A 12,629-nucleotide genomic window follows, 5' to 3' on the forward strand; every position below is an offset into this window, starting at 1 on the left:
TACTGGAACTCTCAAGGCTTTGGGGTTGCAATGAAGACAGTCAAACAATATGGAAAATAAGCATGTGCTTGTTTTGTGTTTTTTTTCTCTCTTTTATATCTGAAAGTTACATCTTTTGACTTTGTTCTTTGTTAGCAGCTTGACTGGCCTGTCGTTGGCTTAAAGTGCAATTGGTTTAATTCCAGATGGCTTGGTCCAACAGGGCTTGGAGTCTAGAGCTCAGCATCCCAGTGCCCAAACCACCAGGATTATTTTCAAGGAGTGCTTTCTCTTTCTCAGTCCTTGACAGAAATTCAGTGAAACCAGTGTGTGAAATATTTTGGTTCCATGAAATTTCATCTAATCAAAATGTTCTAGCTGGTTATGCCCACTGCCGAGAGTATCTGACCACTAGTTTCCAAGGCAGCAGGCAGCCTAAGATCACATTAGACTTCACAGAATGCTTAGATACACAAATTTCAGCAGCAGCAACAAATGCTTTCTGTCATGTTGAGTTTGCTAAGAACTGGATTCCTTCTCCTTACCACTGCAATCTACATATTTGTCATCTCCTTGTGTGCATAATGGCACCAGATAGAGTTGCCAGACCAGAATTACAAAATGAAAAGCCTTTTTTAACATATGAGACCAATAGAGTTTCATAATGTTGGGTTTAAACTTACCTTTTTTTTTTTTTTTTTTAAACTTTCCAAACTGAATTACACTCGCTGGTCCTTATCTGCATCCTCATCCTAACAGATTGTGATCCAGGTATAGTGCAGCCATATATTTAACCCATCTGTCAGTACAGCTGACTTGGATATTTTTAGAACATCAATCACCATGGTAGCTGGGTCTAATATCTTATCTGTGCATCCTGCAGCAGAGCAGCTCATTTGGATACTGCCAAATAAGTGCTGGGTAAGATACTGAGATGACGAGATCTCAGAGTTTTCAGAGTAAAAATTCAGTGCTACAAACTTCCTGTGAGAGCCCAGGCTGGACCACAGAACAGTCTAGAATTAGGAATATGCTGGTAAATCTGTAAATTGATATACTTGCATGGGCAAGGATCACCGAGTCATGGAATATGCTGAGTTGGAAGGGACCCACAGGGATCATCCAGTCCGATTCTTAACCCTGCACAGGATCATCCCTGAGAGTCACACCATAGGTCTGGAAAGATATCCAGGCTCTCCAGCCTTGGGCAGTGAGCAATTTATACTCATGAGGGCTCCAAGCATGGAGCGAGAATGTTTTAATAGCCAAGAAAGGATAAAATGTACCTGGATCATGCAGTGGGGGAAAAAAGATATATGGAGGATGGTGCAAGAGAGAACTGGATGCTGTTCTGAAACAGGAGAGGAGGGTTTCCCTGGGAAGGTAGAGAATTATGTGTATTCCCAGGAAGCTGACAAGACTGCAAAATGTCATGCCACGTCAGGCTTTCTGTCAAAACACTTCACCTGGCAAGTCAGGCACACCAGCCCAGGAACAGAGAGCGATTAGAGTACAGGGGAGCCGCGTTCCCAGCGCTCGGCAGCCGGGAATGACACAGGCCCCGGCAGATGGAGACGTTCACATCTGAGCCCAGTCAGGGAGGCAGTGCTCGGACTCTTGGTTTGGGATGCTCTGTGTTTGCTCTCCTGTCCTTTCTCAGGCAATGAATTAATCAGGAGTGCTGCCTGGATGGCTTCATCCTGGAATGCAGACGTGTCTCAGGGTTGTGTGCACCGGGATACAAGGCCAGACTGTCAGCTCCGGTCCTGCTTTGCAGAGGAGTTTGCATGCCTGGAGATAACCCCTCCAGAATGGTTTTCTGGGCTAATTAAATATTAAACAAAGAGCTTTGCTTCTAATCTGGCTATCTGGATTTGGTGGGAATACTGATGTTGTAAAATAGATATATATTTTCCTAGACCACAGCGAATTGGTACCCGAAGGAAGGAAATGTTATTTGTTTAAGTGTGTCTGTGATGAATGCAGTTCCAGTATTCCAAAAGTCTATGTACTGCATACTGAAAATAGGCTTTTTGCCAAATGGGAATTGAAAGGCATATACGTATTACACTATTTGCCTTAGAAGAAATTAATTTTCAGCCAGAAGCAGATAGGATTATTTAATATTTATCTTTAGCTGCGGGAAGATGAATCTATTATTTTATTTTGTTATTTTATATGTGGTGTTCCTCCCGATTTTCCTATAGGAGGTGCTGATGTACTCTTGTCTGTGCTGCATCAAGGTTAAAGAGTCTCCAGTTGTTAAATTTCTACAGCTGGTGCTGCCTGGTGATCCCCAGCAGAGACCTCCATTTTCCTTAGGACTGGGAGAAGCACTCCAGGGTTTATCACGAGGGTGTGCACGTGCGTGTATCCAAGAAGTGCAGGGAGAATTGGGAAGAGAGGAGATAGTTTCCCTGGATGCTTTGAAAGTTTATAATATTGGGAAATCAAAACAGCTACAGCATTAAAATTAAGCAAAGAAAATGGAATAGGATCATATGTCCAAGCTGACTGATTGAGGGCTGGTGAGAGAATGGACTGGAGTGTATTGAGTTCCAGTCTCACAAAGGACCATGGAGCTGGGGACTGTTAAATATCAATGGAGTGTTTCCCTGCACTGTCAGCAAACCTCCATGAGACCAGAGTGAGGGATGCTAAAATGTCATTTCATGGACCACATTATGTGCTGCTTACAATGACTATTTCATCCATGATTTATTATGTTTTTGATAAATTGTCACTTCCTGGACTAAAATTTGGTTAGCTTATCTCTAGTGTCTTTTAAAGATCTCTAAAGACCTGATTTTGCCCCAAGAACACCAGTTAGCAGGAGGCTGTAGCCATGTGGTACCAATTTAAATTACTGTAACAATGGCAAGTCTCCTTCCTGAAACTAATAAATGCCATTTATAAGGAATGTTAAGTAGCAACTAACAACTTTGAATTTCAACCAAACTGATTAAATAATTGGAGTAAATTTGTAGAGCTGGGGAGAAGCTTTGCCAAAGGAAGGATTTAGAATAAGAGAATATCCTGAGTTGCAAGGGACCCACAAGGATAATTTTGGAGCCATGTTTACATAGAGAGGAGAAAGGTGTGATGTCTAAATTGGGCATCACCTGGCTCTGCACAGTATGATAGGAATGTGGAGTGAGGGAGGGACTTGAGTGCTCTTGGAGTTCGCTTTCTGTCTCAGGATTGTGTGATTTCAGAGACTGTTTTCCTTTTCTAAACCCCGAGGATTAACTTCATCCACCATAAAGGCATGTAGATTTTTCCCCAGCTCTTACTGTGGCTCCCAGTTTGTCTGCCACAGTTTTCCACCCAAGGCATGAACAGCAGTGACTAAAGTTTTAAAAAAATAATGTGGGATTATTTCTTTTTTGGTGGAGATTTTGCAGATCCTCTGGTCAGGAAGTTGCAGAAAACTATATTCGATTATGAATATTACCTTAATTTCCTGCAGGATTCCATGATGCATTGGGGAGTTCTGTTTTTCTGTTGTCTGAGCCGTAGCCTGAAAGTTATCTGGAGTCACCAGTGGTTTTCCAAGGGAAAAGAGGATGCTGGTTGCTGTTGGGCTGTGCCCACTCCAAGGCAAGTTGTGTTGATTTGCTTCTCCGGTTTGTCCTGTGTTCTGCTGGTGACTCGGATGCAAATCCCAGTAGCTGAGCTGCAAACTGGGCTGCTGCCTTTGCCTTTGGGTGTGTTGGTGTGGGCAGTGGGGTTTAATAAGGAATTCCAAGCTGGCAGCATTATGTTGGGATCAGTAACATGCCTCAGGTTTTAATGTGCTCAACGCAGACGGGTCCAGCTTCCCGTGCGCGCCGAGGAGCTAATAAAGAAAGCGGGAAGGAAAAGCAGGAAAGTTGAGAGTCAGAGCCTTGTTCCCTCAGATTTTTTTTTACTAGCAGACCCGTTTGCCAATCCTGCAAATAGAATAGAAGGAGAGTCAGGAACACTAATGAAAAAAACATCAAATATTTAAGGTTGTGGGATTCAATAATAGAAATCTTGAGCGTGACTCGCCAGGCCACATGGTGAGTGCTGTTATCCATTCAAAATAAAACTAATAATCACAGCCCTGCAAATGCTTTGAAATACACTGTTCCCTGACAATTTACCCATTTTGCTGTTACTGAGATCTTTAAAGGTTTTTCAAAACCAAATAGAACTGTATATTAAACTCAGGTATCTTTCCTGCAATTAAATCATTTATGTGACTTTCATAGGCCAGTATTATTGATTTTAAAAAAAGTGCATTTCATACTACAGACTTAAAAAATTGAAAACCCCGAATCCCTTAACTGTATGGTAAAACTAAGTGACCAAAATATAAATAATCATCATATACTGGCTATTTCATATCTGTGTTTTAAAGAAATTTTACTGGAAGTTCATGACATTCAATAAAAACATAGAAATTCAGATAAAATACGTATAAAATGGTAAATCCATACATTTCTCCTAAATTTAAAATCCTTGTGTTCAGATATAGAGGTTGATCAGAGGGTGACTTGGTGACTTGGAGCATCTGGAATTCTCTGTGTGGCTTTTCTGCTGCTTCAGGTTTAGGCACCTTGGCACCTGCCCTGGGTGAGTCTGGGTGGTTAACAGAGATTTAAACCTGCAGAGTCGAACATCAAACTCTGTAGCCAATAAGTGATATTAGAGACTTTTCCCAGTTTGAGCACATGCATTGGAAAAATATTCTGCTTATTACTTTTCTGTGTGATGGACCTAATTTTCAGCATTCTGTACCCGTCCTGGGACAAGTACAAGCACCTCATTGAACTGTGCAATCTGATATTGAGAGGGAGTTTATAAAAGCCATATTTCTGATTTGTTTGACCACAAGGGATGCAGGTGATCAAAGAAGAACTTGGGGAGTCCTTGTTTTAATACTGGTGTGGGTGTATTGTTGCTGAATGGCCGAGTTGTGTCCTCAGAAGGCTCTGCTTCCAGATGCAATGCTGTCAGTGGCCAAGGTAGTACAGGCTGATTTGATAACTATCACTAATGGGGTTTCTTTGCTGGATTTGTTGAAGTTTGTACTAAAATCGTGTCCATGAAGTATTTGACAGAGTGGCCAAGCTTGTGCTTGGTGAGTCAGTGATCCCATCATCTGTTGTGATGCCTTCTGGGGCTCGTTTCTCCTGTGGACAAAAGAAAGTTGTTGGAATGTGTCTGGGCACAACTGAGACTCTTTCATTCTTTGGAATTTCCCTAGAACAGCATAACTTTTCCAGTAGAGACTCTAGCAATTCCACAGCACAGTTTAATTAATTGCCACTAACGAAGGATGTCTGCAATAAAACAGAACTGGTGGCATCCCTTTGTCACGCTGAAATGATACTTTTTATTTTGTGTGGAAAATGGAAAATTCCAGTGTTTGCACTTCCCAAATTGTCACCCTCTGTGTGTATTGGTTTTTGAGTTACAGCCTCACAAGCAGCAAAAGGCCTCTGTCTTGCCAACTGTGTGTTAAATTGGTGTATGAATATGGAGACTTTAGTTTGTTGCTTAATTGATCTGCAGGGCTGTCAGATGAATTGTAAGAGTGTAGGTAGTGACAAGAAGGATTTCTTTTCAAGATAATGGAGTAAAAATGAAGATGCTTCAAACCGGTGTTTAATTCCTCCATAGTGTCCCGTGGCTGAACATGTGGCTGCTGTGGAATCCCTGAGCTCAGGGACCTCCTCACCTTCCTCAGGCAGGCCTGGGCTCAAACACCTGATATGATGCAACAGCGGCATCTGTTTCACCTAGTCTGAGTTAGAAGATCTGGCAAAGCAGGTTTAGTTTTCCACAGTTTTATAAGTAACTCAGAAATATTTTTCTACATCCATTATTTTAATTAGTTTTGTGTTTTCCTCCTCAATAATACACGAGCAGGTTGCAGTGAACGTGTACAGAGGCTTCTTGTGCTTGATATTTTGGTTTCTATGTAAGCAGTTACCTGATTCTCAGCTGAAAGTCCATGGAAAGGTGAGGCACTTGATTTTTGGCACTGCAGGCTGGCTGTGGAGAGCTCAACCTGGGCTGAGTAAAAGCAAAGGCAGCCTTGCAAGAGGTGCATATTATTGTATAAAATTTACTGCAAAGAGGAGTGATATGAATAGAAAGCATCTACAGTAGCTTGCTGCATGCTAGCAGGTCTTTTCTGGGCTCCTAAATGTTAACTGGGTAGTCATGTAAGTTATTACACTCATTAAATTAGGCCACAAACAAGTCAACAATGATTCAGCAAAATGGTTTTGTTTGTATAGTGCGGGGAAGTCTGATAGATATCCAGTCAAACATTTATGGCTAAATGGATGAAGATTTTAACATTACAGCCTAATAAAAACCCCATACTGTGTGATTAAATAAGAGGGAAAGCAGTAAAAAAGAGAAAGCATAATGACGGTAACATGTAGGTCAGTTACAATTTAATTGTCATTGCACTTCATTGCGAACATATCAATTCTCTGCTGCTTAGCTGAGCAGAAAACAACAACTTAACATGTACAGTGGGCCCGTGGCTGCTCTGCAAAGCCCCACTTCCATCACCTGCTTTCCACTACTTCCTTAACAGCCGCGGGAAGTCTTCCTGCCTTAATAGCATCATCCTGCTGGAAGCTCCCGCTGCTCGTGTCCTCCCCGCGCTCGCTGCATCACTGATCAGTAAATTTACTTCCCACTCTCCACAGAAGCTAAAATTAGGTTGTTTGCCTTACAACTTCCAGTGCTCCCGCCACAAGAAACACCTGCTTGCAGATTTATATTGTTTTGTTTAATGGGTTAAAGTAAAGGGAGCTTTGCAGAGGCAATACCCTGATGTACTGTATGGGGAGAGCACGATGGCTGATCGTTTTTCTTACTTATCCAATTTATACTATAGCTCCTTGCCACTTAAGGTATAGCTTCATTAGCATTAATTGCAGCTTTAGCAACTCCATGCAAGTGTTTATTCCTGCCAGTGTTCTCCACTATATTATATTTGCAGTGGTACTGAAGGAAGCTGCAGGAGGAAAAAAAAAATCTTTTTGGTTGTTTTTGTGGTGTGTTTCTTTTATTTAAATCTGGATAATTCAGTGATATCTCAAAGGGCCCTTGGCATTGGCACCTTTTTCAAATGTTAGCTCTAAAGAATCATCTGTCTGGCACAGTTATTCTGATCTATAGTAAAGACTTAACAGAGTACATAACCAAACTATTAATTCAGGTGCCTAAGGTGACATATTTTATCCAGCTCTGCAGAGCTGATTTTATGTAGAGCAGAACATGGTTCCCATTTGGATGGGGAGGTGAAAAAAAATAATAAAAATGAGGGGAGCAGCCTGGCAACACCCAGGGAACTTGAGGGAAGAGGCTGGGAAAATATTTATTCTGCAAAACTGTTGGAGAGATAATGCATTCAAAAGCATCAAATCCAAGTGCTGGGAATATTGTTGAGTGTTTTTCTTCCTCTTGAAGTTGAGGGGGAGGTTTCATGATAAGTATGGACAGGTGATCCAGCAGAGCCAGCAATATCACTGGCCTCTACTTCCAAATCTCTTCCAAGCTGGGAGCACCTGGACAATTCTGTTGAACTTCTAAACCCCTGATTTCTCTGGGCCATCCTTCAGCAGACACAGGTTTGTGCAGGATGGGAAACTGCCCCTCAAATGTCCTTGGCACGAGAGCCAGTTCTCGCTGCCGCCTCCGGGAGCCCTGCCACTGATTCCTTGGGACATGGCATCTCCCCCAAAGAGGGTTACAGTCCCTTTGCACTGGCCTCTAGGAGCAGATCAGCCTTCCCAGGTAATTGGCCTCTCCCTGGGAAATAATTTAGTGGCAAGTGCACTGATCTGTGCCCCTGAGAGCTCCAGGAGGTTTTGTACCTTCCAGCTCAGTCCCGCAGCTCTCGGCGGTGCCGTTTGTCTGCACAGCCCACACCCTGCACAGCACAGCCAGCACCTGAGAGCTCTGTGAGCCCCAGGGCAGCACAGCTATTAGTGCCTTCAGAGGGATCTGCCTGCAAAGATCAGCCCAGATAAAATACCCAGATGTTTATGGGCACAAGGTGCATTGGGAGCCAGCGAGGCAACCAAGGCCTATTTGGAGTGTGAGTTTGGAGGCTTTAACAAGATTAACGCCCGTGTGTACAAGCCTGGAAGGGCCCAGTTGAACAGTGCTCTCCCCATACCTGGTTTTTTTTGTTGGTTAAAAGTTAAGGTTTGATTTCTTCTAAGTGGAGTGAAACCAGGGCAGTTTGGGCTCTGCTTGTCAGATGAAACTGGGAGCATAGCAAAGGGAGTTGTTGTTGGAAGGAAGGTGGTTTGGTTCCCTTTCTGGAACATGACACAACTGCAAGTTTTGTTCCACAAACATAACACTTGGATGTTTACATAATTTTCTCTGGTTTCTTAACATCATTATCTTAGTGATGCAACACGAGCTCACTGACAGTGGCTCCAATTAAAAAAATCCCTGACAACAGCCAAAGAACTTGCACAGTTTTTTCCCTTGAGCTTTTGATGTTCTGGTGATAGTTGAGCTGTACAGGAATGGGGGGAATGAAGCTGTAGTTTGTTAAAAAAGCCCCAGAGGTTGCACACAACAACCCTGCTCTTCAGTGTGAGGGAGGTTCTGCTTTCTCAAGAGCCCCCTCTTCACTCCAGTCACCTAGGAGCATCTGCAATAGTTTTATTCCCTGTGAGTGTCTGATGATTCCATCCTGCTTTCTCACGCAGCACAGAAATATGTAGACAACCTTTAGACTTTGGGGTGGAATTTTGGGGAAATAAAGACCCTCTCCTAGGGGTAAAACTTAATACAGTCCATCATTAAATCTCATATGGGACCATCCTAATGCTTTGTTTTTCTTGGATACTGACTGCAATTCATGAATCAAAATAACAATTTTTTTTCATAAGTAGCTGACAGTATTTTTTTTGCACTTTGTACTTTTATCTCCTGCTAATCCAAGGAATGGCCATAAATGTCTGTATCTCCAGCAGCACAGACCACCAGGCCTGTGTATCCCGTGTCCAGGTGTGTTTTCCTTGTAGGCCCTTGTGCTTTTTGGGGTCTGGGAGACAGGTCCTGCATTTCCCACCCAGCAAGTGGAGACTGTGCTGCTTTAACTGCTGCACTTGGTACAATTCTGTGTCTTGTGACATAATTTTAGGTGCCTTATTAGACTTATGATTGATGAGAGCCAAAAGAGGATATACAGCTATGCACTGACATTCATGCTTGCCTTTTAAATATCATACTCTGTAGCTTCAGATCTCTATTTTACACTCAAGTGCTCCAATCCCCACATTAGTGCATCTCTCCCTCCCACAAATTAACATGTTCCTTTAAATGCACTAATATTTCAGTTGGTTTTTAAACAAATTCTGCATTATTTGCCCTTTTCTTACGCTGCTTCCTTCTCAGCTGAATGTTAACAATCCTCTCCCCTGAAATATAAATAAATTAGAAATATTCCCCTTGCCATTATGTCAGACCCTGGCTATTCCTTTATTTTTTTTTTCCCTTATTAAATTATGTTTACCTGAATCCATCAGGTTCATTTCACCTAGGCAGGATGTCCCATTAAGCATGACAAGTAGAAGGTTGTGAGATTAATGCCCTTCTTGAGCCTGAATTAGCATGTCAGCATCTTTTCAGACCTGGGACTGGAGAACATAGGAAGTGTGCCATAATGGACCTTAGCCTTTAACTGAACTGCTCTAATATTATTCCTATAACAAGACTACTTTTAAAGAGGCTCATTATTGGCTTCATTAGATATGTTACTTGCATCAGTGGCTGTAGTTACTCGTATAATATGGGAGAGGTTAACACAGCGTATTTTTTATGTGTTATATGGCATATAGCTTGAAGTAGCCAAAAGGTTTATGGCTATGTAATTGGTAGTTAGTGTGAAATTTGTAAGACAAATAGACAATACCAAGGGTAACCCCTATAATCCTCTCCTTTCAGTTTTTTACAGCCACCAAAGGGCCTCATTAAAACAGCAGTCAGCACCTTAGTGAAAAGATACAGTGCTTATAGTGCCCAAATTTGACAGAAAATCTGCATTTTGTAAATCTGACACCTTTGATAGATTATACAGTGTGAAGCCATTGCTTCTAAGCATTATGATAACGCTTAAGGTTCTCTTCTGAATCCAACCGTGCTACATTCACTGGATATAACAATGTGAAAAAGAGCTGGTTGAATAAAATAAAGCATCTGAGATGGAGAGGAGCCTTTTTTCCCCTTTGATACAAAGCTCATCCCATGCAACAGCTAGGGTTGATATCCCTGGCTCTGCTCGTGCCCGGGGATATGGGCAGATAAATATTGGCAAAATAACTGTTTAATACACAGATGCAAAAAGCAGCTCTGCCTGCATTGCCCAGTTTATATGGCTGCTGTGAGGGAACAGTGTGCACAGCAAGGATGGTGTTAAGGTTTCTTTTCTGTTTTAGAGGCTAAATTCTCCTCTCTCTCCAACTTGTGTAGACCCAAGAGGCTTCCATTGCCCCTGGTGAATCCCAGTGTCACTCAGAGTCCTGTAAATCTGGTGTAATGCACGGGCTTACATGGAATTAAACGGACAGGCGGAACGGGAACGAGCATCTGACCCACTGAGGTTATTATTCCTTCAGCTTATTTGGAACAACAGTGAAACAAAAATGAACTGCATGCACAGAGCACAGGCTCCCAGTGCTGTGGTGGGTGTGGGAGAGCTCAGTTCCTGATAAGTGTACAGCTGTAATCTTGGATATTTTAGTTACTTCCCAACATCTTTAGTGGATTGAACTGTTTGAAACTCAGCAAACGTGAGTTGTGGTGGTTGAGTAGTTGCAACTGTTTGCTCTGATCACAAAAGGCAACCTCCAACAGCCAGAGGTCCAAAGGAGTGATAATTATCTTCCCCTCCATTTAAGAGATGGGGCTCAAGCCTTTAGAGCTGCAGAAATGTTTACAAACTTGCCAGAAATGAAATGAAAACCATCACTTCGCTCCCGTCGCCGCCTTTGCGGCAGAGGAAGTTCTTCTGGTGTTTTTTTGGTTTTTGTTTTTTTTTGCTCAGGGGTATGGAATGTAGGTTATAATGCTTCCACGAGCTCCAAATGTGACAGCTGTTTACCTCTTCATCTGGTAATTGAAAGATTTCCTTTTAAATTGGAGCTGCTGTAGACAAAGAGTGGAGCAGGAGTCGCATTCAGCTCCTTGGCAAAAATAAAGCGCTGATCGTTCTCAAAGAGGTGTTTGCAGTGTAGCCCTTTGATCATGGCAGAGATTGTACCACTGAGTGCTGCTAAAATAGGAGTGCAAACAAAAAAGGGGAGGGGTCACATCTTTTATTCCCTTTTGCATCAGGATTTGTTCCTGCCTGTGATGAATCTCCTGTTGGAAGGTGCAGAATCAGTCCCCGCAGGTAGCAGGGGTGAAGTGACGTTGCTGAAGTGCTCACTGGTTCAAGGAAGGTTAATTTAGGTCTCTTAAAAAAAAATATTCAAGGAGTGAATATTCAAATTGAAAATAACATAATTTCTGAGGAATAATTTTCACAACTTGGAATTTAAAAGGTGTTTGTTTGTTTTTTAAAAAAGTACAGGTTATAGATGCTTTTGAATCCAGTAGCAAACAGGAAATAACTGGGTTTATGCTGGGGGTTGGTTTATGGCCAGTTATTTTATCATAGGATGCTTCAACTTTTCTTCATGAGTACTTCTAAAATCAGTTCCAGTATCAGAATTACTCAAAATCTTACTAGTGTCCTTGGAAACAAAAAAAACAAATACCTCTTTGACTCCATATTCTCGACCCATGAGGTTGTTTTCTTCAATAACTGAATTCAGGTGGAACATCTTCCTATTTCACTGTGCTTTTCCCAGGACTATTATCACAAATATTCACTATTGTTCCTGTAAGCACAGAGGTAAAAATGTGGAAGGGTGAAAGTTGTCCCTGTCTATGATGATGTGAGGCAATTCTTTGTGTCTCCTGCTGCAGTGGGTTACCTGAAGTGTCATCACCAAAGAAGTGACTCCTTTTAATTGCATTCCTTGTTTCCAAGTCGTCCAGAAATTATTATCTCTTTTCTTTTTTCTTTGCATGTCTAAGAAAATCCCTAGAGAGGAACAAAAGCTTTTGGCTGTTTTGTTTGGAATTTGGCACACATTTTGGGTGGGCAGGAGATGGGCAGTGCAGGTGGAGAGGCCACACTGATCCCAGGTGGAAAGGCTGGAGGATTCCTGGGCCTCTTTTCTCAGCCAGGGAATTTCTCTCTATTGCATCACAGTTTCACTATAAAACTGACCATGGTATTTGTTTAAAAATTAATTTTTATTGCCAAAAAATCCGTGGGAATTGCAGTCACTGGTGTGGAGTGGGAAGGAGGGTTTGTACCTGTATTTCTGTGCAGTCTGAAGGGCCTTATTTAATCTCACATGAGGATCCTCAGCAGCCCAGAACAGCAAATTGTCTCAGTCTGTGCATAGCAGAAGGGATTCAGTTGTAAGCAGAACAGGAGCTTGCTTAGGTGGAGATAATATTGAAAAAAAAAGCCTTTGAAATGAACTTTTTTCCCAAAGTCTGGGTTTTGATCAATACGATGGTTCGCCCTGCCAGAGGAGCATTTGTGAGTCTCCTGTCTGAGGGTTTTAATTCAGTGGATT

General features: G+C 42.1%; 1 long non-coding RNA gene across 3 annotated transcripts in view; it reads left to right on the forward strand.

The window, feature by feature from the left end:
* LOC127473363 (uncharacterized) overlaps positions 1-12,629 on the forward strand; it is a 258,364-nt gene that overhangs the window by 30,192 nt on the left and 215,543 nt on the right. The window lies entirely within an intron of this gene.

This window comes from Manacus candei, unplaced genomic scaffold (genome assembly GCF_025592945.1).
Source record: "Manacus candei isolate 608988 ecotype Guabito, Panama unplaced genomic scaffold, ASM2559294v1 h1tg000035l, whole genome shotgun sequence".
NCBI lineage: Eukaryota > Metazoa > Chordata > Aves > Passeriformes > Pipridae > Manacus > Manacus candei.